The sequence below is a fragment of the Geotrypetes seraphini genome, chromosome 3 (assembly GCF_902459505.1).
Source record: "Geotrypetes seraphini chromosome 3, aGeoSer1.1, whole genome shotgun sequence".
NCBI classification, from domain to species: Eukaryota; Metazoa; Chordata; class Amphibia; order Gymnophiona; family Dermophiidae; genus Geotrypetes; species Geotrypetes seraphini.
In genome coordinates, this window is record NC_047086.1 from 290589534 (window position 1) to 290615764 (window position 26231).

Consider the following 26231-nt stretch of genomic DNA (forward strand, 5'->3'; position numbering starts at 1 on the left):
AAATCCTAAAAACCTGACTGGATTGTGACTCTCTAAGACTGGCATTGGACAACCCTGTTCTACAGGATGGTACAGAGGGGAAAATAGAGCAATGAAGTTTGCTAACCCTCTGACTAGTAAAGCAATTGCTATTTCTGCATGATGGACCTTTCCAAATGTTGAACTGGCAAGTATGCATCTGCAGTCACATAACCCATATTATCCAAACCAAAAAGACCTCAACGACTTGATCAGAGATCTTGGTCTCACTAAGTCCAATGCCAAGCTTTTGACATCTAGGCTCAAGCAGTGGAACTTGTTGGATGAAATTGTGCAAATCACGGATCAGAGGAAGCATCACCAAGGTTTTTCCACCTTCTTCACCCATCAAGATAGGATCTTCTAGTGCCACAATGTGACCAGTCTTTTTGAGGCAATCGGAATCACCTGTAATTCGAATGAGTGGTGTCTCTTCATTGATAGCTCATCCAGGAACATCAAAGCTGTGCTGCTCCATAATAGAAACAAGTACCTGTCTCTTCCACTAGCTCACTAAGTGCACCTCAAACAAGATTACAACAGCATCAATTCGGTCTATTTAAGCCTGACCAAGAAAAGCCTTCAAAGACTTCAATTGATCCAGAATACTGCGGCCAGGCTGATCTTTGCAAAAAGTAATTTGATCATATCTCTCTGCTTCTGCAAAAACATCATTGGCTTCCAATAATTTCCAGGGTTTATTTTAAATGTGCCTGCTTAACATTCAAGATCTTGCATGGCATCCTCCCCCCTTTAAATCCCCTGTCTTGGAATTCTGTAAGATCTGATATCACCAGATCTACAGATCTACTCAAAAATTTAAATTGTCCTTTCCAACATCAAAAGGCGTTATCTACATTGGCAAATTAGGGAAATCTCTACTTTTCAAAATTACTGAGTTGTGGAATAATTTTCCTGTTTAACTGCGCGATCTGGACTCTTTCCAACTATTTTAAAAACATCTGAAAACTTGGCTATTTTCCAAAGTTGTAAATTCTGCTCTTCTCCATACTATTCCAAATTCATATTGTACTTGTTCTCTCTTCTAATTTTTTGTAAACCATGCTAAGCTCTATTGTCATAGAGAAGATGCGGTATATAAGCTTAAGGTTTAGTTTAGTTTATCAAGACCTCACTAGACACTTTGTAGTAAGATGAGTATGGCTGGAAGGTCATCATAGACTTCAAAATGGTGGCATTCCTAATGAATCTCCAAGGTGGTTTTTTCCCTGCTATCTTGTGACAGAGCCGGTACCTGTATTCTCCGGAACCCGGTCCCTGCTCACCCGAGCGCAACTCCGGCGTGCTTCCGATGAAGGAAGGAAGTCCTGTTGGAATATCTTTACTTGTCAGGAATCAAATATCAAAAATAAACAAATCAGCTTCACTTGTTCAAAGTCCCTTTATTCAGTGAAACGATGTTGGGAGCACCGTCTCCCTTAAGCATTCAAAGAAAAATCAAAGTCCAAATAGAATGCTTTAAACAAATATCAAAAATAAAGTATGGAGTGGACCCACTGGAATGGGTTTACCACTGCTACCTTCAATCAGGCAATTCAGGTAAGTAACAGTTCAAAAATGCAATTACTAACAGAACTCTAGAGGGGTTGTCTTTATCCTAAGAAGGTAAAGGAACCTTTTTCCCTCTCACTCAAGTTCTGGGCCTCCAAGCTCAGCAAGTCTTAAAGCTTGGCTGTAACCAACAGAGAAGCTGTTGGTGGGGGAGGGGAGTAAAGGAATTCACTTATCACTTTTCTGAAATTTCAGAATGCCAATAATGGCCCCACTATCCCAACCTGGATCTTAAGTGAATTCTCCCCAAAATCATAACATTTACTTCCCTCACATTCACATAAATGAGTCCCCAATTCAGGCCAATTGAATTAACAAAAAAAAACGTTTTTTTTTTCCTAGCACAAGTCTATGCAGTTTCCCACACACAGCACTACTGCACAACAATACTCTATTAAACAGAGAAAGCTCCTGCCTGCACAAACCTCCAGACCTGCCACTTATCCTCACTCCAGGAGCATGTCTTCAGGCAGTCCAAGGTTTTCTCCCCAATCCATGGGTTCAGACAGAGCTGGCTGGTTGGCAATAGGGTCAGTGTCAGCTTCCTGCATTATCACATCCTCACAGTCAGGAACATAATCAGGAGAGACCCTTCCCTGAGCTGACTCAGGGCCAACTAACTTTCCTCTCCTCAGAGCAGCCTCTATATTGTTCAACCGGACACACCCTGCTCTCTGAGGGGGAGGAGTTACCTGCACTGTTTTCTTAGCTTGTCTTGGGTTTTTCATTATGGGTCTCAGCTGAGAGTGAACAGGAGGAGGGAGGTTCCTCTGGAGCTCTTCTGAGCTGTTCTGCTCCTCTTCCTCTACTCCCTGCAGTTCAGCCTGCTTTAAGTTAAAGGGAAATCCACCTTTTCCCCTGGGACTAGTCACAATCCTATCCCCGTGGTTAGCTCGCTGTATGCCTGGATAGGGTTTAGTCACCGGCAGCTCTGGGATGAGCGGAGCCACAGGGGACGGATTGTGACATACCCTCACCCTTAAGGATTGATTGTCCCTATTTTCCAGGGGCAACTCACTATCCTCTTGCATTCGAGACAGAGTGTCAACATTCACACTTAACTTGCCAGGGCGATGCAAAACCTTGAACCTAAACGTTTGCAGGGCCAAGTACCACCGTGTCAGCCTTGCGTTGTTATTTCGCATAGTATTCAACCACTTCAGGGCTGCATGGTCGGTCACTAAGGTAAATTCTCTTTCCTGCAAGTAGTGTTCAAGGGTTTGCATAGCCCATTTGGCTGCCAGACATTCCAACTCCACCGTCGCATAACTCCTCTCATTAGGATGTAACTTGCGGCTGAGGAAGAGGACTGGATGTTCTACCCCTTGAACCTCTTGGCTTAATATCGCCCCCAGCCCCGTTCCAGACGCATCAGTTTGTAAAATTAATGGTTTCTTAAAGTCGATTGCTATGAGCACCGGGTTAGTGCACAAAGCTTCCTTTAATTCTGTTAAGGCCTGCCTTCCCTCATCCTTCCAACGCAAGGTGTCCGGACTATTTTTTTTTAGCATGTCCGTGAGGACTGCGGCCTTGGTAGAGAATGCTGGAATAAACCTGCGGTAGTACCCTAGGAGTCCCAAAAACCCCCTCAACTGTTTTTTCGAGCTAGGGATGGGGTATTCCTTTATACAGTGTACCTTGTCCACTAAAGGCCTAATTTGCCCTCTGCCTACCACATACCCTAGGTATTTCACCTCCTTTTGCCCTAGATAGCATTTTTTTTGGGTTGATTGTAAACCCTGCCTTTCTTAGGGACTCCAGTATCGCTTGCACATGCACCAGATGTTGGGCCCAATCCTTAGAGAAAATCACGATGTCGTCAAGGTACGCCTCTGCGTAACTATGATGCCCCCTTAGGACTTCCGTGATTCCTCTTTGGCATGTCGCAGCTGCCCCATGAAGGCCGAAGGGCATGCGCCTGAATTGGTACAGCCCGTGGGGTGTGCTAAAGGCTGTCTTTGGTCTGGCCGTTGGGGATAGCGGGATTTGCCAATACCCTTTCGTTAGATCTAACGTGGAGAGAAATTGGGCCTGACCCAATCGGTCCAAAAGGTCATCCACCCGGGGCATGGGGAAGGCATCAAATTGCGAGACCTCGTTTAACTGACGGAAGTCGATGCAAAATCTGGGTGTGCCATCAGCCTTTGGAACAATAACAATCGGGCTGCTCCAAGGACTTTGAGATGGTTCGATCACCCCCAGTGTTAGCATCTCCTCCACCAGCTTGTGAACCAGTTCTTTCTTTCCCTCTGTGAGTCTATAAGGCTTCACCCGGATTACCTTCCCTGGAGTAGTGACTATCTCATGGGTGACTACTTCGGTCCGCCCCGGGATTGGTGAGAATACATCCCCAAAAGCCTGTACCAAAATCTCCAGCTGTCTGGCCTGACTGGTGGACAATTCAGTCCCAATATTGACCCCTTCAGTTTGGGCCATGTCCGCTATTTGTGGGCCCAGGTCGTCATCGGATTTCTGCTCTGCCATCATAGTTAATGTTTCCCTATCCCTCCAGGGCTTCAAGAGATTTATGTGGAAAGTCTGAACGCGGTTTGCCTCATCCCTGACTTTATAGTCCACTTCATTCACTCTCTCTATCACCGTGGAGGGCCCCTTCCACTCTGCTAGGAACTTATGAGGGTCTGTGGGTATCAGAACCAGGACCTTATCTCCTATTTCCAAGTGGCGAACCCGAGTCCCCCTATCATAATACTTTTTTTGTTTTTCTTGACACCACTCCAAATTATGTTTGCCCACCTGGGCCACCTGTTCTAATTTTTTCCTTAGTTGGGCTAAGTAGGACACTACATTCATATCCTCGCTTTCTTGGGAGCCCCACTGGTCCTTAACCACATCCAGTATTCCCCTAGGGACCCTCCCAAACATCATCTCAAAAGGGCTTACCCCCAAGGAATCCTGCACTCTCTCACGCGCTGCAAACAAAACCAATGGCAGAAAAAGATCCCAATCTCGCTTTTCGGAGCCCACCACTTTTTTAATCATTTGCTTTAAGGTTTGATTGAACCTTTCCACCATCCCGTTAGCCTGGGGATGATAAGCAGCCGTTCTAAGGTGGCGGATCCCGAACCCTTGCCAAAACTTCTCCATTTCTTTTGACAGGAAATTACTTCCTTGGTCGGTTAAGACCTCCCGGGGGAACCCCATCGTACAAAAAAGATTCATTAATTCCCTCATAAGTATCGAGGACGTTGTTTTCCGTAACGGGAAGGCCCAGGGATAACGAGTGGCCACGTCCATCACCACCAAAATGTAGCTATATCCCCTTGGAGTCTTCTCTAATGGACCCACAATATCCATAGCCACCCGGGCCCAAGGTTCTCCTACTCTGGGTATAGGTATTAACGGGGCCTTAGCTGGTCTATTCAATGAGAGCTTTTGACATGTGGGACAAGATTTGCAAAAACTTGCTACATCCTGACCGAGGCCTGGCCAAAAAAATCTTTGGGAGACCTGAGTTTCCGTTGACTCAGTCCCTTTGTGACCAGAAAGCGGATGATCGTGAGCTGTCTCCACTATTATCCTCCGGAAACCCTGAGGAATTACTAGCTGTTCAGTGTTGCAATTGGAGTCCTTCCCCAATGTGAGTCTATACAGTAACCCTTGTTTTACCTTAAAGCCCACTGGGGACCTAGGGGTTTGGGAAGCTTGTTTCCAGAACTCTGCCAGAGAGGCATCCGCCTTCTGCTCTGCTGCGAAGGTAGGAAATACCTGTGTCACCTCCTTGGGTAACCAGGGAATATCCTTGCCTGTGCTAACCTGTTTCAGAGCCTGGCTCCGTTGTTGCCTTTGTCTGCGGTTCTGTGCCCTAGAGCTTCGATTCGGCCTCTGGGTTGCTTCCCCTATTACCTCCCCACTAAAGGGAAATATCTTCCCCAGTTCCTCCTCTCCGGCTGAAGTAAGGGGTCCCTGGGATCGAGTGCTCACTAGGCCTTGTTTAGGTTTGAGATACTCCTCTAAACCCTTCCAATCCCGACCCAATATGAGGTCGTAGGGTGCGCCGGGTACTATGGCTATCTTGACCCGGTCTACCCTATCCTTATTCAATATGGTCGTGGTACGAAGAGGATACCTTACCCTGTCTCCATGTACGCACTTAATAACCACCGATTCTCCCCCCTTATGCTCGGTTTCGGAGGGAAACAATTTCCTATAACATGGGGTAGACATCATGGATTGATCCGCTCCTGTGTCTACCAGAGCAGCCACCATTCTCCCTGCAACTGAGACTGTAGCTCTATAAGCTTCCGGAACCTGGGTATGTATTCCTTGAGTTACCATCAGCTCTCTTTTAGAGTTGCAGAACTTCTGGGTATGCCCTATTTTCCCACAACGATAACACCTCGGGGTTTTCTCAGGGACAGGCTCCTTCGCCCTAGGATACCCTGTAGTTTTCCTAGGCGGGTCCTGACCTCGGCTGCCCTTAGCTTTTCCCAGGCCTAGTAGGGTGGTTGTCTTTTCCTCCTCATAGGCGCCTTGAGCGTCCAAATAGGCTTCTGCCACCTCTAAGGTCTGGGCTAGGGTTTTGCAGCCCTGTTTCTGCACCCAGCCCCTCAAATTCTTTGGAGCGGATTGCAGAAACTGCTCCCTGATCAACTCCAATACAATAGCCCGGGCATCCCCAATCCATGGACTAAGCCACCGCTCAGCCAGCTTAGACAGCTTTTGAGCAAGTGCCTTAGGCCTTTCCTTATCCTGCATAAGGGTTGCTCTAAACCGCTGGCGGTAATGTTCCTGGGTGTAGCCTAAGTACTCTAGGATATGTGTTTTCACCATTTGGTAATTGTTAGCTACCTCCGGGGCTAGTGTCTGATAAGCAGACAGGGTTTCTCCTGCAAGGCATGGGAGTAGCCTTACAGCCCACTGACCCTGAGGCCAACCAGCAGCAGTAGCTACCCTCTCGAAGGCGGATAGGAACTCATCCGGAGCATCCGCTGGTGTGATCTTGCACAGATTCAGCGTGGCTAGAGGGTTAGCTGCTCCTGAGGGTTGTGGTAAATTACTATGTCCAGGCTCACTGCCTGCAGATGTCGATGGGTTCTGCAAAATTCTAGACAGTACTTGCGTTTGCTCCCCCATCGCCAGCACCATCTCGTCGTGTTGCCGCCGAGATAGCTCCTGGGACCGATACCATAACTCTTGGTTGGTTTTTAACACTGCTTGTAAGTCCTCGCTTTGCTTCTGTCGCTCCGCCGTCAGGAACGCTATCAGCTGTTGCTGGTCCATCGTGCCGGGTAACCTACAAGAAACAAAGAGAGAGACCAACCCAAGTGCGGTACCACTATATAAGGGTAGTCAACCTCCCTCACCCCCCTGGTCAAGCCTCTTACCAGAGCGTAAGGTGAGTCTTTGCCTTTTGTTTGTAGGCCTCCTTGGCCCCCAGTCGTATAGCTGCGTTTCTGTCCTCTTATCTTAGCTTCCAGCTCCCCTTGGTCCTCTTCCGACACCGGTTCACCGTGAGCTAAACAGGATCCCTCTGGTCACGAGCTTCTTCGGCGCTTCCGGCGGAAGACTCAGGAAGCAGGCCCTCCAGGACAGGAACCAATACAACAAACTAACATAACAAACTAAAACAACAAATTAGTTGAAAGTCCAAAAAAACTTTTTTTTTTTTTCCAAATATATTAATAATTTTTTCCAAAAGTTCCACCAGTGTCCAGCAGGAGGCGCTATATCCCACTCCTGATACCATATGTGACAGAGCCGGTACCTGTATTCTCCGGAACCCGGTCCCTGCTCACCCGAGCGCAACTCCGGCGTGCTTCCGATGAAGGAAGGAAGTCCTGTTGGAATATCTTTACTTGTCAGGAATCAAATATCAAAAATAAACAAATCAGCTTCACTTGTTCAAAGTCCCTTTATTCAGTGAAACGATGTTGGGAGCACCGTCTCCCTTAAGCATTCAAAGAAAAATCAAAGTCCAAATAGAATGCTTTAAACAAATATCAAAAATAAAGTATGGAGTGGACCCACTGGAATGGGTTTACCACTGCTACCTTCAATCAGGCAATTCAGGTAAGTAACAGTTCAAAAATGCAATTACTAACAGAACTCTAGAGGGGTTGTCTTTATCCTAAGAAGGTAAAGGAACCTTTTTCCCTCTCACTCAAGTTCTGGGCCTCCAAGCTCAGCAAGTCTTAAAGCTTGGCTGTAACCAACAGAGAAGCTGTTGGTGGGGGAGGGGAGTAAAGGAATTCACTTATCACTTTTCTGAAATTTCAGAATGCCAATAATGGCCCCACTATCCCAACCTGGATCTTAAGTGAATTCTCCCCAAAATCATAACATTTACTTCCCTCACATTCACATAAATGAGTCCCCAATTCAGGCCAATTGAATTAACAAAAAAAAAACGTTTTTTTTTCCTAGCACAAGTCTATGCAGTTTCCCACACACAGCACTACTGCACAACAATACTCTATTAAACAGAGAAAGCTCCTGCCTGCACAAACCTCCAGACCTGCCACTTATCCTCACTCCAGGAGCATGTCTTCAGGCAGTCCAAGGTTTTCTCCCCAATCCATGGGTTCAGACAGAGCTGGCTGGTTGGCAATAGGGTCAGTGTCAGCTTCCTGCATTATCACATCCTCACAGTCAGGAACATAATCAGGAGAGACCCTTCCCTGAGCTGACTCAGGGCCAACTAACTTTCCTCTCCTCAGAGCAGCCTCTATATTGTTCAACCGGACACACCCTGCTCTCTGAGGGGGAGGAGTTACCTGCACTGTTTTCTTAGCTTGTCTTGGGTTTTTCATTATGGGTCTCAGCTGAGAGTGAACAGGAGGAGGGAGGTTCCTCTGGAGCTCTTCTGAGCTGTTCTGCTCCTCTTCCTCTACTCCCTGCAGTTCAGCCTGCTTTAAGTTAAAGGGAAATCCACCTTTTCCCCTGGGACTAGTCACAATCCTATCCCCGTGGTTAGCTCGCTGTATGCCTGGATAGGGTTTAGTCACCGGCAGCTCTGGGATGAGCGGAGCCACAGGGGACGGAATGTGACAATCTCTGCCATTGGGACAAAGACATGCTACCTAAGGTGGGACTGGCCATAGTGGACCGAGGTCTCTGTGGGGAGAAACAACGTCAAATAAGAACCACTGGTACACCCTTGGAAGGTGCCAATGCCATCACTGCACATCAAATTGGGTTTAATGAAACAATTTGTCAGAGCTCTAGATAAGAAGTCTGCAGCCTTCAAGTACCTTCAAGACATATTGCCTAATCCGGCTGAGGCAAAGGTTAAAGTTGGTGTCTTCATCAGACCACAGATAAAGAAGATCCTGGAGTGCAAGGAATTTCCAAAGAAGCTAACTAGGAAGGAGAAAGCAGCTTGGAACAGCATTGTTGTAGTGATTCTGGGCTTCCTGGACAATCACAATACCAAAAACTATATGGAGTTGGTAAAATGAGTAGTAGGATGTTTCTCAAATGAGTAGTAGGATGCTCATTTTGAGACATTCAAGGAGAATATGGGAGCAAGGTGAGAACATAAGAGCATAAGAATTGCCGCTGCTGGGTCAGACCAGTGGTCCATTGTGCCCAGTAGTCCGCTCACGCGGTGGCCCCTAGGTCAAAGACCAGCACCCTAACCGAGACCAGCCCTACCTGCGTATGTTCCAGTTCCGCAGGAACTTGTCTAACTTTGTCTGGAATTCCTGGAGGGTGTTTTCCCCTACGACAGCCTCCGGAAGAGTGTTCCAGTTTTCTACCACTCTCTGGGTGAAAAAGAACTTCCTTACGTTTGTTTGGAATCTATCCCCTTTGAACTTTAGAGAATGCCCTCTCATTCTCCCTACCTTGGAGAGGGTGAACAATCTGTCTTTATCTACTAACTCTATTCCCTTCATTATCTTGAAGGTTTCAATCATGTCCCCTCTCAGTCTCCTCTTTTCAAGGGAGAAGAGGCCCAGTATCTCTAATCTCTCACTGTACGACAACTCCTCCAGCCCCTTAACCATTTTGGTCGCTCTTCTCTGGACCCTTTCGAGGATATATATTGGACTTCGAATGCTACTACCAAGGACAATATAATGAGAACATGATAGAAAACTGCATTTGGGGGCTGATTCATGAAAGCGACTTACAATATAATCGCAAATCTTGATAAACTACTCACTTCTAAATTTGTGATCATCTTTGTATAGCTTCAGTATAAATACAGTAAAACCTTGGATTGCAAGTAACTTGGTTTGCAAGTGTTTTGCAAGAAAAGCAAATCATTTTATTAAATTTTAACTTGATATACAAGCAGTGTCTTGCAATACAAGTGCATACAGTGTACACACATCACAACTGAGTCGATGGTTCTTCTCTCTCTGACACTGCAAGAGTGTAGTGACTTTATAGTCTACGGCCCAGAAATATCAAAGAAGAGACAAGTTAATCTAATCATGTATTTTTTTAATGAGTGTAACTTTTATGGGCAGACTGGATGGACCATTCAGGTCTTTATCTGCTGCCATTTACTATGTTACTATGACTGTTCTAATCAAGCAAAGTCTTGCAATACGAGTACATACAGTATACACGCATCACATCATCACAACTAAGCCGATGGTTCTTCTCTCTCTAACGCTGCGGGAGTGTAGTGACTGTTCTAAATGAGCAAGGTCTTGCAATACAAGTACGTATAGTTTTTTGTATTAAAGTTTTGGGATTGTAGAACGAATCATCTGAGTGTCCATTATTTCCTATGGGGAAATTTACTTTGATATACGAGTTCTTTGGATTACAAGCATGCTTCTGGAACGAATTATGATCGCAAACCAAGGTTTTACTGTACATGTTAATTGTGATTCGTAGGTTGCTTTTTATGACTTTACCCCCCTCTTTTACTAAGATGCGCTAGCCGATTTAGCGTGCGCTAAATGCTAACGCATCCATAGATTATAATGGACGCATTAGCATTTAATGCGCGCTAATATTTAGCGTGCGCTAAATCGCGGTTAGTGCGCCTAGTAAAAGGACCCTTATAAGAAAGAAAATATGAAAATTTGACTTTTCAAATTTTAAATTTATTTATAAAATTTCTATTCCGCTTAGAACCTAAGCAGATTATACTAATTACATACACAAAAGTCATTATAACAACAAAACATGGCAACTTTCACAGATCTACAATCCTTTTTTTTTTTTCCAGTTCAAAGATTTTTATTGATTTTAATAAAATACAATAAATGTTGACAAGGCAAGATACAGTCAAGTTGTAAGATATTTTTAAGGGCCAAAAATAGCAAAACGTTAAACAGTCTCGCATTATGATCAGGCAGCGTGTGCAATAGGCCATGATGACCCAGTATGATAATGCGCAAATTTAAGGGCTCTTGTATATTCAAATTGTAGAAATGGTTTCCCAGACTTTGCTGCAATAGACTGATAGATGTGAACAGTCATAGATCATATGAGTTAGCGTGCCTTCCTGTGAGCTACAAGACCAACACATGATAGAGAGTCCATTTGAAATCTTAGCTACCTTAATTGGAGTCCAGTGTGCTGTGTACATAAGGAAGAACAGAGATTGAAGAACGCTGGCAGAGCGAGAAGATCTAAACATATTTTTCTAAACTTCCTGCCAAGTCTTTTCCTCAGGCAAAAGTTCCAAATCTTTATGCCAAGCGTTCATCATGCCCATTAATGAAGAAGTTGAAGAACTTCTCATAAGGTCATACCATCTGGAGGCAACTCCTGTTTTTCATCATGCTCGTTAATGAAGAAGTTGAAGACCTTCTCATAAGGTCATACCATCTGGAGGCAACTTCTTTTTTATTAGGATTGATTAATGAAATTTAAGAAAGTAGTTCTAGGATATTCTTTAATTGCCCTACATTTGGAAAAAGAGCATTCAAGCAGTGTTTCAATTGTATCCAATGATACTGCTTAAGGAGCGGCAAGTTATAACAAGTTTGTAATTCCTCAAAGGACATCCATTGAGAGTTCTTTATTAAATCTTGGAGAGTCCAGATACCACAATTCTGCCATAATATCCAGTTAATTGATCTATCCTGAATCTTTATATGATCATTATGCCACAACAATATTCGCCGAGATTCGTGACATTTAATTTCCATCAAGTTATCGTAAGCCTTGAGTACTACATGAGTGGAATAGTAAATTGGTTGTTTTTTATCTTTAGGGTGTAGTGGGATGGAAAGTGTAAAAGCAAGGTGAGTATTTCCATATACACTTTTTTCCAATTGCAACCTAGTAAGGGAAATAGCAGCAGAATCAACATTCAGCCATATTGATCCATGTCTCAAGATGAAAGCTTGGTTATAGTGCAAGAAGTCAGGAAAATTTACCTCCTCCCACCTAGATTTGGCTTGTTTTAATTTATGCAACGCAAAATGGGGTTGTTTATTCTGCCATAAAAATGTACTTAGACAATTTTCAATGTCATGATCTGTGCGTCGCTTAAGCAAAAATGGTATCATGCTCAAAATATAATTAAATACACAATTAATACATAAAACAATAATTTCCCCCTCTCCCCAAACTAATAGATGAAGACATATTATGGAATTAAAATATTATAATTAAGTAATTTTAGTAATCAGAATATCTTTCCCTCCCCCCCACCCACCCACTTTGGATGTGCAAGGAAATCTAATACAAGGAGAGATACATGATGGTTAGTGCAATTCAACAAATGCAGTCAATGGGTACCACACCCTATTAAATGTATTACTAAACCCCAAATACTCTGCATGCATTCTCTCATACTTATAAGTGGTACAAACATTTGCCCACCAAAATGTGTAATTAAGTCTGTAGTAATTCTTCCAGTTTCGTGTAATCATTTGGATAGCTATTCCCGTCATAATCAAGAAAAGATGGCTTTTATATTTATCTAAAGAAGGATTAAGATGTAATATCGTACCACAAATTATGGCTTCATAAGTTAATGGAATTGTTGATTCAAGAATAAGATTAATTTGTCCCCAAATTGACTTCCAGAAATTAAGTATCCATGGACAAAAATATAACAGATGATCCAAAGTCCCTATATCACTATGACAGTGTCAGCATCTATTAGACTTAGAACTGTCTAGTTTTTGTAAACGAACTGGGGTCCAAAAAATCCTATGTAATAAAAATAACCAAGTTTGTCTCATAGATGCTGACGTACATTTCAGCCTCCAAGTCCAAATTCGTGGCCAACGAGATACAGAAATATACTGTTTTATCTTGATGCTCCAAAAATCTCTAAGACTATTTTTTTGGCTTCTTATTCAAAAATTCAGAAATTAATTTGTCCACTGGGCGGCCTGATGTCCTACTAAATCTGTCTGGTAGCAAAGGATCTGCAAGCTATAATATGTTTAAGTTTTTCCATTCAAGGAACCCACTCTGAATAGCCTGCTTCAACTGCAACCACCTATAATGTTGAGACTTTACCAAATGATTGTTGCAGCCGTGAAAAATCAAGCAGTTTCCCATTAGACATAACATCATCCAATGTCCGAATACCTGCCTGCATCCAATTCTTCCAGGAGATCCCAGCACCGCCTACTTGAATCTTGGAGTTTAACCATAAGGACTGAAAAGTAGATTTCATTATAGGAATATCTGTTAATTTATCAATAAATTTTAATTGTTTTCCACATGTCCAATATTATAATATTGTCCTTAGCATATCTAGGTAATCTGATACTTAATACATGAGATAGTCGCATAGGGGACATAATTTTCCATTCTAGGTGTAGCCAATCTGGGAGATGCTCCAATACATTTCAATACATGCTCCAATACATTCCCTGGTGCATTATATAGGCCTGGTGGTACATATAAAAGTTGGAGAAATTTACCCCACCCTTCGCAATCAGCTTTAGTAAATATACTAAAGCAATTCTAGCATTTTTACCCAGCCAAATAAATTTAGTAAGAATACTATTCAGTTTCTTATAGAAGGACCCCTGAAAATAAACCGGTAACATGCCCATTTGATAACAAACCACAGGCAAAATCATCATTTTTACCATCTGAACTCTCCCCCACCAAGACAGATGTAATGGGTTCCAATGCTCACACATTTCTGAGACCTTCAGTAATAAGGATTTTTCATTTACTTGCATCGTCTCTTCCAACATCTTCTGAATCCAAATGCCTAAATATTTTATACTTCCTTCCTTCCAAAGGAAAGGGAACGAATCAAATAATCCTTTGGAACAGTGTACGTTTAGTGGAAGAACCTCCGATTTACTCCAATTTATCTTATATCCTGAAAATTTTGCAAATCTATCAATCAAACCAAGTAAATGTGGAATGGTAGTTTCAGGATTCCTCAAATGAAGCAAAATATAATCTGCGTAAGCAGAGACTTTATATTCCCGACCTGCATAAGGAATATACTGAATCTCCTCTGCCTGTTGAATAGCTAATAACAAGGGTTCCAGAACAATATCAAACAGCAAAGGAGATAATGGACATCCCTCTCTCCAAATGAAGATGCTCTGAAAAAGTATTATTCATATACAATCTGGCATATGGGGAGTTATACAAGGAACTTGGGTGCAGCAAGATGGCAGTGTGATTACTGATCTCCCTTGGCAGTCCATTCCGTTTCATTTATCAACGTTGAAATACAGCTTTTCCTCTCTGAAGGAAGATAATTTTTTTTGATAATGGCTTCAGGAAAACAAACAAGATTAGAGGAAGCTTTTCCTGCTAAAGGATCAAGCAAACGTTTGAAGGCTGATCTCATTTCTCCTTCACAAGTGCCTTTACCCAAAGACTCGAAAGAGATATTGGAACAAATGATGGAGAGCTTGAATAGTGTACAAGTGTTATTTCAGGATAATTCAGCTAAGCTGGCATCACTGCAAGAAGAAATGGGAAACTTAACCAAGCAATACAGATTTCAAATGCCAGGTTGGAAAGCTGTGAGCATCAGATAGAGGCTTGTGAGATCAAATTGCTCCAGTCTCAGTCTGACCAATATCCAGATTTTTTCATGGGCGAGCAGAGTGAAGAGTGGTATATGGCACATGTTCTGTATCTGAAAAACCAGAGCTGATAGGAGAAAGCTGGAATCAACAGGTGAAATATACCCAGAAACAGGTCTAACATTTTTGAGGCACCAAAATGAGTGTTATCATTTGTTCCTCTTAAATTTCTGCAGTTTCCCTTTTGCCCCACTGGAAAGAAAATATTTACTTTTTTAGGTAACTATTCAGGTACTCAAGCATTTTTCCCTGTCTGTCCCGGTGGGCTCACAATCTATCTAATGTACCTGGGGCATTGGGGGGATTAAGTGACTTGCCCAGTGTCACAAGGAGCAGCGTGGGATTGAACCCACAACCTCAGGGTGCTGAGGCTGTAGCTTTAACCACTGTGCCACACTCTCAGGCTTGTATCTGGGATTTTGAATCTCCCTGAGCTAGGAGAATATTCACTGTACTCAGGGCAGGTAGTGCCCATGTCTGGTGAAGGTGTGGAAGGATATATGGTTGGCAATTTTGAAAGGCGTGGAAGGATATATGGGTGGCGATTTTCATAGGAACATCAACCTTCAGGCTTCCAAACTTATTTGTGTTATATAGAACTAACAATTGCTTTTACGGACAATTTTCTTTTAAAACTGCTTTTCCTATTGTAGCTAATAGCAATTTTAGGTCCTGCTGTAATGTTTTGAATTTTTTTGCTGTGGCCAAAACCAAAAAGGGAATTCTTGCATTTAACTGTCCTACATGCCTGCTACAATGACAAAACATAGGGGACTTATTATGGATCCTTTTACTAATGCATGCTTACCGTATGTGCAAAAACACTACGTGGGGCACGCTCAAGCATCCCATGGTAGTTTTTGCATGTGTGCATGCTATCCATGTGTTAAACAAATGCATTTTTTAAGGCTGGGGCAGGTTGTTTTTTTTTGTTTTTTTTTGGGGGGGGGGAGTGGGCATGGCTATGCTAATTGATTAGTACGTGAGTATTGCCACATGCTAACCAATTAGTGCACAGTTAGGGCCCCTTTTATAAAGCTGCGCTAGAGGTTTTTAGTGCGGGCTGGCGAGATATGTGATTTGATGCTCATAGGAATTCTATGAATGTTGGAGCATTTACCACATCAGCTCATGCTAAAAACCTTTAGTGCAGCTTGATAAAAAAAAGGGGGGGGGTCATGCAGGGGCTCTTACCATCTAGGTCAGTGGTCTCAAACTCACAGCCTGGGGTCAACATGCAGCCCGCCAGGTACTATTTTGCGGCCCTTGGTCTATACTAGTGCTGTCTGTACTAGTGCTGCCCGCTTTTTGCGGCGTCTTCCAGCTTCCCTCCGGCCTACTGCTCTTACCTTCAGATAATGACCGCAGCCTGCAGAGAAGGTTGTTGGTGCTGTAGTGTTCTTTGCAGGCTGCCATCAGCCTCTGCACCATGTTCCCTCTGCCACGATCCTGTCCCTGACATCAGAGGAAGGGCGGGACAGCGTCATTAGGAACATGGTGCGGAGGCCGATGGCAGCCTGCAAGGAACGCTACAGCAACAGCGATCCTCTCTGCAGGCTGCAGTAATTAGCTGAAACTAAGGCCGGGAGACCAGGGGGGAAACTGGAGGACGTTGCAAAGAAGGGGGGGAACAGAGGAAAAAAGGACCTCAAAAAACCCCTGGACTAAAATCATAAAGATCTTAACCAATTGGGGTTGGTTTTCATCACTGGTCCAAAACGCGTGTATGTTTTTAAAAATTTTTTTAATGGATTTAACTTTCCAAAAATTCAATATATGTTCATACTTGTGAATCAATATTGTGATTGAATATCAATGTCTCTCTAATTTTCAATTGAGCATTATATAACCAACAGCTAAGAATTGAAAATCTCAATGAAACTAGATATAGCCTTATAATATCAAGCACTTATCTTAATAGCCCAACGGAGGCCCAACCGTTTCGCTCCAACGGGCTTCTTCAGGGGTGGTGATAAGGCTTGTAGTTATACAGTTGAAAATTTTGCTCAAAGTTTCTTAAACAGAAAAGAGATAAAATAAAGACATTATATCAGTATTTTTTGAATACAAATCCAGACCTAAAAATTTTAAATCAATTTAATTGGGCGTCCATCTTGGATCTGTGGCCAAATTTTAGTGTACTTCGCAATAACAATGAAAAAAAACCCATTCGGTTCACATAGGCACTTGTTTGATATCTTTTTTGCGGTTCGTCTCATACCTTAACCACCATGGACCCCTGAGGAAGGCGTGTTATCTGAAACACGGACCGTGTCGGGTCCCTTGGTTGGTAATAAGGTTGTATATTCACTGCATTTTTATTGGTTTAATAAACAACGCCTGCATCCTGTGCATTATCTGCAGTTTGTGTTTTATTGGTTGAATCTCAGCATTTACACCAGGTTTTAGCAGGTTTTAAGTCCTTGCACCAAAAGTTGGGCATGAGAATCTGCGCTAATGCGCTAAGCGCTCTTCTATAAAGGTTGCTTAGTGCAGTGATTCCCAACCCTGTCCTGGAGGAACACCAGGCCAATCGGGTTTTCAGGCTAGCCCTAATGAATATGCATGAGAGAGATTTGCATATGATGGAAGTGATAGGCATGCAAATTTGCTTCATGCATATTCATTAGGGCTAACCTGAAAACCCAATTGGCCTGGTGTTCCTCCAGGACAGGGTTGGGAACCACTGGCTTAGTGTTACGTAACCTTTTTAGAATATCTTGAATACTAATTGTTTGATTAGCAATTGACACAGTAGAAATCAGGGTTAAGCTTTGTTGGAGAAGGGGCTTTCTATTGTATTCTACTTTTATAAAATTAGCATTTGGTGCGGATCTTCCCAGATCTTTGGGTACCATTTGTAGGCTCTTCTCCTTTTGTGTCTAGAACCAACATTATGTCCATCCATTTAAAAAAATGTTTTCATGTGAGTACATCTATGAGAAGGTTTTTAAAAGCTGGGGATGCGAAGAACGTAGACCTAATTACTTGTCTGTGGACTTTTTTGGAGGAGTCACCTATAAAGGCTACATGGTCTGCTGTTTTCACTTCAGTATTTGATAGAGAAAATGCATTGAAATTAAATTTTACAACACAAGCAATGTTGTTTTTTAGTTAGAGGGTACATGTGCTTCCTGATGTTTCGGTGACCCATCATAACCGCGCGGGACAAACACGCGCCAACAATCACGCGCAAACTGTTTTAATCTGGCGTGCATGTTTGTCCCGCGTGTTTTAGTTAGGGCTCCTTTTACAAAGGCACGCTAGCGGTTTAACGCATGTAATACTGCGTGCTAAACTGCCAGCCGCGCTAGCCGCTACCGCCTCCTCTTGAGCAGGCGGTAGTTTTTAGGCCAGCGTGGGGGTTAGCGCGGGATGAAAAGTCACGCGCGTTAACCCCGCTAGCGCGGCTTAATAAAAGGAACCCTTAGTGTACTGATGTTTCACCTTCTACTTAAAAATTCTGTCAGGTTTGTTTACTGGTCAGACCTAGAACAGTGGCATTAGGGATGGATTTTAATTTAAAATATCCAAGAAAGTATTTAAGTACAAGGGTAAGGATTATATTTTCTGGGAACCTACCCATTTGGAAGAATTTATAGTAAGCCAAGTATAACAAATGGAACAGTTATTTGCAAGAGATTTATTTGGATAATTTACAAGCTGGAGGAGTGGAAGGATAAATATGTACTAATTAAGGGTTGTCTTTAGAAATCTAAATTTATTAATAGATTTTTTTATTCCTTTGTTGTTCTTTTCTAAATAGAGACAACTTAATCCCATTGTAAGCAAAGCGTATAATTGAGAACAATTCTTTTCCTATCAGTTATATTGTTTTTCACATTTTCTTCTTGTACTTCAAGTCAAGGATATAATGTCTTTTCCTTTGTTATTAAAATTAAATATTAATCCTATGCCGATCCTCAACTTTACCATTGCTACTGCTTACAGTAACTGCTGTCTCAGCTCTTGCTGGAACAATCTTCTTTCTGCAGGGTCCTCATTCCCATCTCTCTTTTAAAATTTTGGACCTTCTGGAGAAGAAAAACCCCTTGGGAGGTAATGAATCCAAATGTCAGTTTTGTAAATATCATAACGGGAATGAATTTCACTCCTAAACCAGGGATGATCTCAGTCTCAAGTTTACTGTTGATGATCATCTCAACACGTGTTGTTTCAAAGATCACATTCTTCTGGAGTTCATATGGTGTAATATGCGCAGACAGCATGTGAAGATGTGCTTGTAAAATTCTTTGTAGTCAGGCCTGTGGCATCCAGTTCAGTTGGAACAATTTTTATAAAATCTTTCAGTCACATTTTTTAGGTCTCTGCATTTATTAGTACTTGATCTTCTCTTTCTCCACATGAAATTCAAAGTGGTTACTTGATACCGACACTTCTATTAGTAGTTATTCTTGTGTGTTTCTCCCTTACCGCTATATTTGGTTTTCTTTCATCAAGCTTTTTATCTCTGGGAATAGGAACATCCCCCAGGAATCACAAGTTCTTCATTCTCAATGATTCTGTCAAGGTTGAGATCCAGGATTTTTTTCTGTTATATCAGCATTATAGTGTTTTCATAGGGGTCAGTATTCAAAGTGGAATCAGGCAGTGCATAAATAAGTTCATTTCTTTAAATCCGAATTTATGTCATTGATTGCAGTCACTAGAACACTAATAAATTTTCATTATGCTTTCATTATGCGGCAGGGTATGTATTGGATCCTTCCAGAAGTCTTCTGGAATGACTGATTTTAGAAAGGCAACTCATGTCCCCATTACAGTTGAGCCATATGTTGAGTATCAAGTTACCCCGAATTTACAAAGACAATAGTATTCTTTTTGCCACATGGAAAACATTAAAATTCATTAACATTTAACATCTATACCAGTACAACAATCCACGTGTCAATCCTTATGGTTGAACTCCAAGATTCAAATTGGCGAGTCTAAGATCCTCTGGAAGCACTGGTTGCAGGCATACGTACTTTAGATGAGTTTTCTGCTAAGATTTTGGGAGCCCTTTTTGACTCCTCTCTCTCTTTCAAGAAACAAATAACTCTGTGGTCAAGAAATGCTTTTTTAATCTACGTATGCTGAGGAAGGTTAGACATCTCATCACCGTCATTTTTCTATTTTAGTTCAGTCAATTATATTATCTCACCTTGATTACTGCAATGTTATCTACCTCAGTATCACAAAAAACTTGTCTCTATAGATTGCAGCTGATTCAGAATACTGCTGTGAAATTGATCTTTGGGAAATGTAAATTTGATCATGTGACTCTGCTGCTTCAGAGTCTTCATTGGCTCCTGGTTTATTTTAGAGTTCAGCTTAAATGTGCTTGTGTTGCTTTTAAAATCCTATATGGTATCTTTACACCTCTTATTCCTTTATCTTGGAATCTTTATAGATTCTCTTTTGCAAGAGGCAACCAACAATTTAAACTATATCTTCCCTCCAGAAAAGGGATTAAAGGAGTCAAGATTTTTAGTCAATCTTTGATTTTCAAGTTTTCTCAACTTTGGAATGAACTTCCGTTTTTTTTGTAAGGAGTTCTGGTTCGCTTCAGTTCTTTCGCAAATTTTTAAAAACCACTTTATTTGCTAAACATTTTAAAAATTAATTTTCCTGAAATAACACTGAGACCAAAAATGCAAATACAAAAAAGCATGTTTAATAAAAATGATTAAAAAAAAAAAAAAGAATGATGATTCGGTATATAAAGCCAAGCCTTAGATTAGATTAGATTAGATTAGTTGTGTTATCAAATGGGAAAATGCTTGCTTTTTCACAACTGCAACAATCATTCGGCATTACAAAGTCTCAAGCATATAAGTGGTTGCAGTTGAAGCAGGCCATTCAGAAGGGGTTCCCTGATTGGCAAAATTTAAATAATCAGTATAGTTTGCCGGGCCTATGCCACCAGACAGATTTGCTAGGGCATCAGGCAGCCAAGTAGTATAAATTAATATCTGAATATTTGAATAAGAAACCTAAAACTAGCCTAAAAGACATTTGGAGCATTGAGATAAAGCAGCAGATTTCTGCTACTAAATGGCCACGGATTTGGACTTGGAGGATGAGATGTACAGCATCAGCATCTATGAGACAAACTTGTTTTTTTCTGTTACATAGAGTTTTTTGGACCCCAGTTCATTTGCAGAAGTTAGATAGTTCCAAATCTAATAGATGCTGGCACTGTCATCTTGAAATAGGGACACTGGATCATTTGTTGTTTTTTGTCCTTTGATACTCAACTTTTGGAAATCAATATGGGGACAAATCAATTTGATTTTGGAATCTTTAGAGGTCTTAAGAGGTGGTTATTTGTGGTACATTGTTGTCACCTAAACCTCCTTTGGACAAATATAAAAGTAGATTATTTTCCATCATTACTGGGATAGCCTTGCAAATGGTTACCAAAAACTTGAAAAATTGGGATTGACTTAATTTCTCCTTTTGGTGGAACTCCACATGTTTATGCTACAAATATGAGAAAATAAATTCAGAAATGTTGTGTAATAATAAGTTATTTAAATTTTGTTAACGATGATTAGCTGGATTATTCTCCTGATTTCTTATTTGATTTACACATCCAGGGAGGATGGGTGAGTGAGCGGAGGAGTATTATATTTTGATTTCATCATTGATCAATAAGTTCAATATGATTTTCACTATGGGCTCCTTTTAAAAAGGTGCGTTAAGGCCTTAACGCGCGGAATAGTGCACACTAAATTGTCACACGCGCTAGACCTTAACACCAGCATTGAGCTGGTGTTAGTTCTAGAAGCGTAGCGCGGGTTTAGCGCGTGCTAAAATCCTGTATGCGCTAAAAACGCTAGCGCATCTTGGTAAAAGGAGCTCTATATGTCTGAAATAATGCATTTTGTTTTTGTTCTTGTATTGGGGTGGGAGGGAGGGGGAAATTTTTTTGAAGTATTTCTATGATTGATGTAAATGCAATTTTGAAGTTAATTATACATATATGTATATTTTAATGCATTGTTTTTGAATGAAAACATTAATAAAGATTTATATATAAAAGAAATATATGATTCTGTCAGGGTCAAGATCCAGGATTTTTTTTCTGTTATGTCAGCATTATAGTGTTTTCATAGGGGTCAGTATTCAAAGTGGAATCAGGCAGTGCATAAATAAGTTCATTTCTTTGAAACCCAGTTATGTCATTGATTGCAGTCACTAGAACACTAATTAATGAAATTGAACATGCATACTAATGAAAAGTGATTCATATATTTTGCACCCAAAAATTGTCTAGTAACATCCTCCTCCACCTACTATGAGATTTATTTCAGTCATTCAAAATGTCATTGTTCAGTATTCACTCAGCTCTCCTTACATAGACACATGATGGCAGATAAAGGCCAAATGGCCCATCCAGTCTGCCCTTCCGCAGTAACCATTATCCCTTCCTATATCTAAGAGATTCCACATGCCTAACCCAAGCTTTCTTGAAATCAGACACAGTCTCTGTCTCCACTACCACTACCGGGAGACTGTTCCACGCATCTACCACCCTTTCTGTAAAAAAGTATTTGCTTAGATTACTACGGAGCCTATCACCTTTTAACTTCATCCTATGCCCTCTCATTCTAGAGCAGGGGTGGCCAAAAGGTCGATCGCGATTGACCAATAGATCGCAAAGGCAATGCGAGTCGATCACAGAGCTCATCCCAGGCTCCACGATACACTCGCGTTGCCTTTGCGTTCTCCCTGCTTCACCAATGCACAAAGGCCCGGTCCGTGCAGCCACTACACAAGCCTTTCCCAACCCCGACGTCAATTCTGACATCAGAGAGGAAGTTCTGGTCCAGCCAATCGTTGCCTAGCTGGCCCAGAACTTCCTCTCCAATATCAGAATTTACATCGGTGGGTGGGGAGGCTTTTGTAGTAACTGCACGGGCCTGGCATTTGCACGTCGGGGAAGCAGGGAGAAATCATCTGCGGCGGTGGCTTGGGGGGGGCAGGGAGAGAGCGTAGAAAGAGGGGCAGGGTAGAAAGAGTAACATCAAGCCCCAAAGGTGCAGCTGCTCCTTCAGACTGAGCAAATGCAGTGCTCTCACCTCTGGTCTGTGCTACTGGGTTCCCGGTAAAATCTCTCTCCACTTTCTATTGTACCTGAGAGGAGGTGCAATCAAGTGAGGTAGCACTCCCCACTATGCGGCATAGTTCAACTAAATTGTGGCAAACAGAAGCAAGAAAATCTTGTCTCGACAGAGGAGAGACACGGAGCTCTCCAGGTGTGTGCCACCATCTTGACAACTTCCACACAGTGGCTTAGGGGGGCAGGGAGAGAGAAAGAAAGATGGTGGCTTGTGGGGGGGGCAGGGAAAGAGAAAGAAAGAAAGGGGACAGGGAAAGAGAAGGAATGGGGCAGGGCGAGAGAATGTGTCCATTTTGAGAATTTATATCTGCTGTCTTTATTTTGCACTATGCCCCCTTTTACTAAACCGCAATAGTGGATTTTAGCGTACGGAGCCTATGAGCATCGGGAGTGCTAAAAACCGGTATCGCGGTTAAGTAAAAGGTAAGGGGGTATATTTGTCTATTTTTGTATACTTGTTACTGAGGTAACATTGCATATTTTAAAGTCTTCTGCCTTGCCCTTTTTGAAAATAACCCTGAATATAAATTATAATTAACATTTTCTCTGCATACAATGTGCTTTGTGGTTTTTTAAATTTTATTGTTGGTACATCATTTTGACTTGGTCATTTTAAAAGCAGCTCACAAGCCAAAAAAGTGTGGGCACCCCTGCTCTAGAGCTTCCTTTCAAACAAAAGAGACTCGACTCATGCGCATTTATATTACGTAGGTATTTAAATGTCTATCGTATTTCCCCTCTCCCACCTTTTCTCCAAAGTATACAGATTGAGATCTTTAAGTCTGTCTCCATACGCCTTATGATGAACGATGATTCTAGGGTATTTTAACATTTATATTGAGAACATACATGTACCTTTTACTCAGGAATGTCTTTCTATGATCTAGACCAGTGGTTCCCAACCCTTTCCTGGAGGACCACCAGGCCAGTCGGGTTTTAGGATAGCTCTAATGAATATGCATGGAGCAGATTTGCATGCCTGGCACCTCCATTATATGAAGATCTCTCTTATGCATATTCATTAGGGCTATCCTGAAAACCCGACTGGCCTGGTTGTCCTCCAGGACAGGGTTGGGAACTACTGATCTAGATTTTAGCTGCCATACGTTTGTATTACTCACCAGGATGGTCACACCTTAGATGAGATTTTTACTAGAAATGAGCCCCAATATCCTTTTCTTCCTACTTCCAGCTTCTCCTACCTTATTTGTATCACCATTTACTGAAAATAAAATTATCCACAACCCCTCTTCTGATCTTCTATTACACTGGAAAATTTAGCAGCTTTACTGCATTTTTGTGGATGTCAAATTCCAGATGTTGCCCCTAGATGCTCAGGCAGAAGTCTTGGACATATCATTACAAAAAGCATTCAATAAAGTTGTACCCTTGGAAATGGCCCCAGCTAGGTCTTTCAAGAATGACAATTAGTTGATGGCTATTTGATAAGAAAACTGTGCTTCTATGAGTGCAAATGGAGAAAACACAAAACTGCAGAACTTTGTCAAAACTATAAACATATGGTTTATCTATATAAAATGGAAATCTCTTTCAGATACTGAGCTTGTCACCTACTTCTCCTCAAAGGATGAGACGATTCAGATAACTCTGCTGTCTAGCTCTCTATCTGTACCCTTGACTGTTTCAGGACCAGATCTAGCCACTGCTTCAGAATCTACCCTGACCATGCAGACCGTATCTTTTGATTCTCCTTCCACCAACTCTGTGCTGCAGGCTATGAAGCCAGTTAGGCTGACAACAGTCCTACATGACCTTTGCTCTTCTATCATGATCGTTTGATTTACTCATCTCTGCAATTCATTCGAAGCATTGATGCTTTCTGACAGTTTTGCCACAGGTCAGGTTCCAGCATCTTGGAAGACAGCTAAGTTATGTCCGAGGAAGAAATACAGCCAGCTGACTGAAGAGATTGCTATTAATTATCAACCCATTGCTAATCTCCCATTCCTTTCTAAGGCAGTTGAATTTTTAGTTTTGGCATGTTTGATACAACGTGGATAATGTAAATGCTCTCCATTCTAACCAAACTGGTTTTCACCTTGTCTACAATACTGAAATAGCCCCCATTGCTCTGCTGACTGCTATCCAAACTGCATTCTCTCAGAACCTTTCCACTTTATTACTGTCTATTGACCTCTCAGCAGCGTTCGACCTTATGCACCACAGTTTGCTTCTAGAAATATTACAAAATATTGGAGTACTTGACAAATCGGTCTTTTCAAGTCCTGTGACATAATATATGACTTTTCCCCATCGACCTGTGGGGTACCCCAGGTCTCATTACAGGGGAGGGGGGTGTGAGCAGGATGAAGGGAGTTCGGGAGGGGGTTGTCTGGCAGGAGGGATTGGACACCCTCCTGCCGGCGATGGCACGGGTGTTGGGGGGGTTGTGTCTGGCAGGAGGGATTGGACACCCGCCTGCCGGTAATTGCGTGGGTGTTGGGGAGGGGTTGTGTCTGGCAGGAGGGATTGGGCATTCCTGCTGGGGAGGTTCGGGGGGATCGCAGCAGGCGAGATTGGGTATCTCTCCTGCCAGGAAAAGTTTGGGGGGATTGCAGCAGGAGAGATTAGGCATCTCTCCTGCCAGGAAAAGTTTGGGGGGATCGCAGCAGGAGAGATTAAGCATCTCTCCTGCTGCGATCGTTACTGGTGCAGGGGGACAGGTTGCCTGGGCCACTGAGCTGATTGCGGCAGCCACTCAGCAGCCCGATTCAGAACTTATACCTGTTTTGACTTGTTCTAAGTCAAAACGTATAAGTTCTGTCTGGCAACCTGTCAAAGTTTTTTTGTTATGGCTGCCAGATGACTAAATCTAGGTCAGCCCACCACTCGCCCTATCCACTCCTCCAAAAACACCCCTTTTCACTATGGGCATACAGAGGCAGTGAAAAGGCCTAAGTTCGTTTTAGATACGTCTAAAACCAGTTTTGATTGTTTTATTTTTTTTTTAATTATGAGCTCCTTAGTATCTTTTCTGTATTAGTTAAATTATATGTTTTAATGACTTATATTTTTAGGTTTTGTTTTTAATTTGTCAGTTTTAATTTTAGATTATTCTGGTTTCTACGATTATGTTTTTTATGGGTTCTCATTTAAATTTTTATTCAATTTTTATTTAAGGTTGAGTTTATGTATTTATTTTTATTAACATGTGTCTTTATTGTTTTTAACATGATATGTGTCCACTGTTTATAGAATCCTGAGGCAGGTCCGGTTGGTTGAAACACGTGTCATAGAATCAATAATGCAGCGATATTGAATTAATCAAGCATACCAGTGTGTCATTGGACATCTCCACTGATTGTGCATGAAATTATCTTGCATGTACAGTATATGAAGAATGAATGGAAGTAATGGTATTACAATTATGCTGTTATTATGGGGGTGGGGTCTAGATGGACCTTGGGCGGGGTCTGGGGTGGGGCTTGAACACTCCCAAACAAAAAGACATTCTACTGCCCCTGCCTTAATGTAACTCATCTTGAATTACTACTGAAATCCAGTAAAGCACATGCACGGTCTCTGTATTGTAATTGTAGTGC

At 42.0% G+C, this 26231-nt stretch overlaps 1 protein-coding gene across 2 annotated transcripts in view; it reads left to right on the forward strand.

Annotated features, from left to right (window-relative positions):
* Positions 1-26231, forward strand: part of PLD5 (phospholipase D family member 5) — a 441162-nt gene that overhangs the window by 153543 nt on the left and 261388 nt on the right. The gene's annotated exons all lie outside the window — the stretch shown is intronic.